This window comes from Carcharodon carcharias, chromosome 19 (genome assembly GCF_017639515.1).
Source record: "Carcharodon carcharias isolate sCarCar2 chromosome 19, sCarCar2.pri, whole genome shotgun sequence".
Lineage (NCBI taxonomy): Eukaryota > Metazoa > Chordata > Chondrichthyes > Lamniformes > Lamnidae > Carcharodon > Carcharodon carcharias.
Window position 1 is genome coordinate 70802426 of NC_054485.1, and position 8189 is coordinate 70810614.

At 41.8% G+C, this 8189-nt stretch overlaps 1 pseudogene; it reads left to right on the forward strand.

The window, feature by feature from the left end:
- The first annotated feature begins 227 nt into the window (after window positions 1–227).
- LOC121291220 lies at window positions 228–1848 on the forward strand (annotated as a pseudogene).
- Window positions 1849–8189: the final 6341 nt, after the last annotated feature.

Consider the following 8189-nt stretch of genomic DNA (forward strand, 5'->3'; position numbering starts at 1 on the left):
TGGATGTTCCCCTCCAAGTCACAGGTCATCCTGACTTGGAAATACATTGCCTTCCCTTCACTGTCACTGGGTCAAAATCCTGGAACTCCCTCCCTGACAGCACTGTGGGTGTACCCACACCACGTGGACTGCAGTGATTCAAGAAGGCAGCTCACCACCACATTTTCAGGGGCAACTAGGGATGGGAAATAAATGCTGGCCCAGCCAGCGAAGCCCACATCCCATGAATGGATAAAAAAAGATATATCAATAGTAAACTCTGGAAACAGATTCGAGAAAATATCAAAGCAGCTATAGACTTGAAAAGGATGTCCCTCTGATTCAACAAAAGGCAAATGATCCAAGATGCTGCATTTGAGGAACTTGTCAAGTTGGGAGATCCAGGAGTTGCAGCGTGGACCTCCACTAAACGAAATCAAAATGTCACCATGTTTCTTGGTCTTCAAGGTAGTGAAAAAATGATAACATGTACAAAACTAGTGTACTGCTTCCAAAGGAAAGGCTGTAAGACTTACTTAATCTGCATAGATGCATTCAGAGCAAGAGCATTTGACCAAAATGAAGCAGAATGCAACTAAAGCAAGAATTCCTTTCTATTGGTGTGACACAGAAATGGAACCGGCGACCATCATTGCAGAAAGTGTGGAGGAGTTTAAAATGGAAAGCTTTGAGATAATAATTGTTGATACCAGCCATTGACACAAACAAGAAGACTCTTTATTTGAAGAAATGATACAAGTTTGAAATGCCAGACACCCAGACAGTATTGCTTATGTCATGGATGTATGAACTGGTCAGGCCTGTGAAACACAAGTGAAAGCATTCAAAGATAAAGTGGATGGAGCATCAGCCATTAATGAAGCTTGATGCTCATGTAAGAGGGGAGGTGCTCTCAGTGCTGTGCCTGCCACGAAAAGTCCAATTGTTTTTATTGGTACCGGAGATCATACCAATGATTTAGATCCATTCAAATCACAGCCCTTCATTCACAAACTACTTGGTATGGGCAATATTGAAGGTTTAAATAATCAGGCGAAGGAGTTGAGATTGAATGACAATGAAGGTTTAATAGACAAACTTAAACATGAACCAGGGGTCACAGTCTAAGAATATGGGGTAGACCATTTAGGACAGAGATGAGGAGAAATTTCTTTACCCAGAGAGTGGTGAGCCTGTGGAATTCATTACCACAGAAAGTAGTTGAGGCCAAAACATTGTATGTTTTCAAAAAGGAGTTAGATATAGCTCTTGGGGTGACAGGGATCAAAGGATATGGGGAGAAAGCAGGAGCAGGCGATTGAGTTGGATATCAGCCATGATCATAATGAATGGCGGAGCAGGCTCAGAGGGCCGAATGGCCTACTCCTGCTCCTATTTTCTATGTCTCTATGGACTATTCACACTTTGAGATATGTATGAAATGCTTCAGAACATGATGAAGATGGGGCCTATCAGTCTCATAATGAGTCTGATCCCTGTCATGAGTAAAGACAATGAAGAAGAACCAATGGCAAAGCTCCTGACCATAATGGACAGTATGAATGACCAATAAAGATGGGGCTAAGCTCTTCAGTAAACAGCCAGGAAAGATCCAAAGAGTGGCTTGAGGAGCTGGTGTTACAACCAGAGTCATCCAGGATTTTCTGACAGATGGTGAAAAAAATGTGAGGCATCAAATGCCTTTCCAAAGGTGGTGACAGGTCCAATAACGTCAACCCATCTCAGATGGCCAAACTCCACCTACAGATGGTCAAAATGATGGATCAGTATATGTCTAAGACCATAAGCTCTTGTCCTCATCCCATGATCCCCAACCTCTTCCCAGTTAACATGTTGCCCTATTCCTGATGTTAAAATGTGAGGACATTCCCTATATTTCCCAATTCCTAAACAAACTCAACAGTGTGGGATTTTAAACATCTTTTCTTGTTCAGGGTTCAAACTTCATTAACAGATGGTGAATTTGAGAAATATTTCCCTGTAAAGTGCTGTTTGATGGAATATTAATAAATTGTATTGTCCTTATTGTTCGATGTTCTCATTTCAAAATCTCATCTCATTGACAAGTAAACAAGGAGCCTTGAGTGGTCTGTCTACTCTGTGCAATATCTGATAAGCAGTGAGGTCTCAGGGCTGCTGTGTCAGGTTATCTGAGGGAGCTTTTCACCCAGTGTCATCAGTGAACCTGGTGGGCCCAGATTACCTGTATTGTCAAGGTGTCTGTCACTGCAGAACTCGCCCTGTCAGTTCTCTGCCTCTCTCTGTAGTTCTGTGCTTTCTTCTTCTGTAAGGAGATAAAGCAGAGAATTGTGAGAGTTCCCCGCTGGGGAGCTGCTTGGTTTGATAGGCTGGCCTCTTCCTCTCATCAATGGTGAATATCACCTCATTTCAGTTCCTCTGATCCCACAGCAGGACTTCTGGCTAAGTGTCCAAGACCCAGCGGAGCAGCCTTCCCAGTTCTCCTCTCCATCCTGTTGTTGCTGAAACTTGTTATGACACAGCAGTTGATAAATGTTGAGTCATTTAAATCCCAGAGAGAAACTTGAACAACTGTTGCAACCAATATTTTCAATTGGTATGTTTGAGCTGCAGCTCTGAATTCAGGAATAAAACCACCAAGCCTGAAGAGTTCTTATATAAGACTAAATTAAACATTTATTAATTTACAACAAATTAAACACATCTACATGGCTACAAATTACTACCATAATACTTTTAAACAAATCCCCAAATGAATCACTCCCAGGTAACTCTCCACCAAAGCAACAATAACCCATAGATTTTAAACAGACACCAGGCAAAGCACATTTGACTTTACGAATTCAAATGAGTTTCCTTTCAATTTGATTCCTTTGCAAAGTTGTAGGCTTACAGGCTGGTTAGATCTTAGATGTCTCTGACCCACACACACAAACTCCTTTTGGTTCATATCTAGCTTCCCCTTTGAATGCAAATTTTCCATTTTTTAACTTTGCCCCTCCTAACGATAATCCTTTCAATCCACAATTTTATTAGTAATATAAACACATTGCTTTGTGTCTCCCAGCTAGGTGCAAGATGTTACCCATTCCTTTGAATGGTTTATTCAACAAATGCAAATTGCACTTTACCTTTTACTCCTTACATTTAACTAATTAACATCTCAAACTACTATACTTCAAAGCACCCAGATTAGCTGTCTTTAATCCAATTAAGACACACATAGACACAGACCCTACTACAATTCCAATTTAAAAATAATTTCCAATAGTATTGCAGTCATCAATTTCTTCATGACATCCCCCTCCCTATTGAAAAATTAACCCTTGTAATTTTAAAGATGGCTTTATTTTTTAATAACCCATCTCACACCATCTCATATACTTATTACATTACCAGATGCATGCATTAGCATTATATATATATGTATATATATATATATATATATATATATATACACACACACAAGTCCTCAGTATCAACAAAAATCATTCCAGTGCAGCGTCCAGATTTTTTTTAAATGTCCGATCTTCCCTTTAAGCTTAAAAATCTTGATAATGCATCTGCGAACAGATTCTCTTGTCCAGCAGCATGTATTATCTGTAGATTAAGTGGCTGTAGTAATAGACTCCACCCATAAAGCCTTGCACTTTTGTCCTGAAACTTGTCCAAAAACCTCAAAGGATTGGGGGCTGTATAAACAATTGTTTCTGATGAATTGCTTGCAACATAAATTTCAAAATGCTGCAATGCCAACACCAAACCCAAGATCCCTTTTTCGATCGTTGAATATCTTCTCTGTAGTACACTCAGCTTTCATGAAAAATACTCTATCAGCTTTTCAATTCCAGAGTCATCCTCTTGTAACAATACAGCCTCAATGCCTTTATCGCTTGTGCCAATGGCCAACTTAAATTGCTTGGCATAATTGGGTACTGCCAAAACTGATGTCAGAGTCAATACAGTTTTCAAACTATCAAATGACTTCTGAAACTCCAGTGTCCAATGAAACTTCTTGTCTTTTTTTAATAGTTAATTCAGTGAAGCAACTGCACTGCTAAAAGTTGGTGCAAATTTCCACTCATGCCCAGAAATATCAAAACTTCTCATTTTGTTGTAGGCTCTGGGAAATCCGTGAAAGCCTTGACTTTTGCATATCTCAGAGCCACCTTACCACATCCAATGGTATGGCCTAGATATGTAATTTGCGCTTGTGCAAATTCACTTTTAGCCAAGTTCATCACCAAAATAGCTTCTTGTAATCAAGAAAATAATTCTTCCAGATGCTGTAAATGCTCCTCCAACATAGGTCTGAAAACAGTCAGATCGTCAATATAAACATCACAATTGCTTAGACCTGCAATTACTTTGTTTGTCAGTCTTTGACATGTCACAGGTGCATTCTTCATACCAAATGGCATGAATTTAAACTGATATACTCCATCTGGTGTCAAAAAGCGATATCTCCTTTGCTGTTTCTGACAATGGTACCTGCCAATATCCTTTTATCAAGTCAATCTTTGTGATACATTTCGACTGTCCCACTTTCTCAATGCAACCTTCCAACCATGGTATCGGATAGGAATCTGCTTTTGTCACCACATTCATTTTTCAATAGTCCACACACAGCCTCTGTGTTCCATCTAGTTTTGGTACCAGCACAATAGACAAACTCTAGTTACTTCAACTAGACTCAATTATATCATTTTGAATCATGAAATCAATTTCTTTTTCCACTTATGATAACTTTGCTGGATTTAATCTATAAGGATGTTCCTTATTGAAGATGAAACCTGTACAGACATATCATTTATAGTTACATCAGTCTTCCCCAACTTATTCACAAAAATAGGTTTGGCTGACAGCAATAGCTTTTCCAAATCACTTTGACACTTGTTTGGATGGTAACTCAATATTTAATTTAAATTTTCAAGTACCCCCTCATTATCCAATTTGATTAAAGGGAAATCAATTTCAGAGTCAAGCACTTCTGCCTCTTTCTCATCATCCACCATCACTAATCCCTCTTTTTGTTCCTCTTCCCTGTCAACGTACTTTTAAACCATATTTACAGGACACACCCTCTGCTTCTTTCTTCTATCTGGTGTATTTATTAAATAATTTACTTCACTCAATTTCTTTTCAAACCTGCAATACCCACTAAACATTTCATTTAATGAATCACCTACTGCTGATAACAAAACTAATACTTTCTCTCTAGAAACAAAACTGAGCTTTAGCTTTCTCATCTGCTTTCAAATTCATCACTTGCTGTGATATCTATAAATGTTCTGTAGCCAACACATATGCTCTGTTCAACCTTTGCCTGAGGTGCAGAAGAATTGTTTCTGAATTTTGACCCAATAATTTCTCATGAATCAATTTCAGTGGTTCCCTTACCTCATGACCATAAACTAGTTTAAAAGGACTAAAACCAGTCAATGCTTCAGGAGAGTCTCTAATAGCAAATAACAAGAATGGAATTCCTCTATCCCAGTCCTGTGGATGCTTTTCTCATAGTTTTTAATGTTTCATGTCATCTTTCCAAAGCTCCTTGTGACTCTGGATAGTAAGCTGTTGATTTAAACTGATTTACCCCCATACTGGCCATTACTTCCTTAAACAGCTGTGACATGAAATTTGACCCCGATCTAATTGTATTTCCTTAGGTAAACTATATGTTGCAAAAAATTTAGTTTACTCTTCCACAATCTTCCTAGTTGTAATATTTCTTAAAGGTATCACTTCAGGAAGCCTGGTAAACACAGCCATTTTTGTCAGTAAGTACTGGTTGGCACTTTTAGTCTTAGGGAGGGGTCCTACAAAATCAATCATGACCCTGGTAAAAGGTTCATCACATGCTGGTTTTGGGATTAAAGGTGCTGGTTTAATTACTGCTTGTGGTTTTCCTGTTACTTGACATGTTCCACAGAATTTGACTACATCCCTATTCAATCCTGACCCAAAAAACACTCTAATTTTCTGTAACAAAAACAGAATTAGTGGAAAAACTCAGCAGGTTTGGCAGCATCGGCGGAGGAGAAAAGAGTTGATGTTTTGAGTCCTCATGACCCTTCAACAGAACTGAGTGAATATTAGGAGAGGGGTGAAATATAAGCTGGTTTAAGGTCGGGGGGAGGGGGGTGGGGGGAGAGAGGTGGGGGGGGTGTGGTTGTAGGGACAAGCAAGCAGGGATAGGAGCAGATAATCAAAAGATGTCACAGACAAAGGAACAAAGAGGTGTTCAAGGTGGTGATATTATCTAAACGAATGTGCTAATTAAGAATGGATGGCAGGGCACTCAAGGTACAGGTCTAGTGGGGGGTGGGGTGGAAAGACTAGCAGGGCATACAAGATTTAAAAATAATGGAAATAGGGGTGGGAAAAGAAAAATCTATATAAATTATTGGAAAAAAGAAAAGGGAGGGGGAAGAAACGGAAAGGGGTGGGGATGGAGGAGGGAGTTCAAGATCTAAAGTTGTTGAATTCAATATTCAGTCCAGAAAGCTGTAAAGTGCCTAGTCGGAAGATGAGGTGCTGTTCCTCCAGTTTGCGTTGGGCTTCACTGGAACAATGCAGCAAGCCAAGGACAGACATGTGGGCAAGAGAGCAGGGTGGAGTGTTAAAATGGCAAGTGACAGGGAGGTTTGGGTCTTTCTTGCGGACAGACCACAGGTGTTCTGCAAAGCGGTCGCCCAGTCTGTGTTTGGTCTCTCCAAGGTAGAGGAGACCGCATTGGGAGCAATGAATGCAGTAGACTAAGTTGGGGGAAATGCAAGTGAAATGCTGCTTCACTTGAAAGGAGTGTTTGGGCCCTTGGACATTGAGGAGAGAGGAAGTGAAGGGGCAGGTGTTGCATCTTTTGCGTGGGCATGGGGAGGTGCCATAGGTGGGGGGTCGAGAAGTAGGAGGTGATGGAGGAGTGGACCAGGGTGTCCCGGAGGGTACGATCCCTACGGAATGCCGCCAGGGGTGTGAAGGGAAGATGTGTTTGGTAGTGGCATCATGCTGGAGTTGGCGGAATGGCGGAGGATGAGCCTTTGAATGCGGAGGCTGGTGGGGTGATAAGTGAGGACAAGGGGGACCCTATCATGTTTCTGGGAGGGAGGAAAAGGCGTGAGGGCGGATGCGCAGGAGAAGGCCCGGACATGGTTGAGGGCCCTGTCAACGACCGTGGGTGAAAAACCTCGGTTAAGGAAGAAGGAGGACATGTCAGAGGAACTGTTTTTGAAGGTAGCATCATCAGAACAGATGCGACGGAGGCAAAGGAACTGAGAGAATGAGATGGAGTCCTTACAGGAAGCGGGGTGTGAGGAGCTGTATTCGAGGTAGCTGTGGGAGTCAGTAGGCTTGTAATGGATATTGGTGGACAGTCTATCACCAGAAATTGAAACAGAGAGGTCAAGGAAGGGAAGGGAAGTGTCAGAGATGGACCATGTGAAAATGATGGAGGAGTGGAGATTGGAAGCAAAATTAATAAATTTTTCCAAGTCCCGATGAGAGCATGAAGTAGCACCAACGTAATCATCGATGTACCGGAGAAAGAGTTGTGGTAGGGGGCCGGAGTAGGACTGGAACAAGGAATGTTCCACATACCCCATAAAGAGACAAACATAGCCGGGGCCCATGCGGGTACCCATAGCCACACCTTTTATTTGGAGGAAGTGAGAGGAGTTAAAGGAGAAATTGTTCAGTGTGAGAACAAGTTCAGCCAGACGGAGGAGAGTAGTGGTGGATGGGGATTGTTCGGGCCTCTGTTCGAGGAAGAAGCTAAGGGCCCTCAGACCATCAAGGTGGGGGATGGAGGTGTAGAGGGATTGGGCGTCCATGGTGAAGAGGAAGCGGATGGGGCCAGTGAACTGGAAATTGTTGATGTGACGTGTCTGCGAGTTGACGCTCAGGCCCTGCGAGGTAGAGGTCAGTGCGCCAGACAACAACAGCAATGACAATGTAGGGGTTGGACCTGAGAGAATGGAGTGCAGTAAGTTCAGAGAGAGACAGATTAGAATGGGTGAGAGGAGCAGAGAAATTGAGACGACTAATTTCACGCTGACAGTTCTCAATGAAAAGATCAAGAGGAGGTAAGAATCCAGCGGGAGGGGTCCAGGTGGAGGGAGAATATTGGAGGTGGGTAAAAGGATCCGTTGAAAGGGGAGAGGACTCCTTCCCAAAGAAGTGAACATGGAGACGAAGACGGTGGTAGAAGAGTT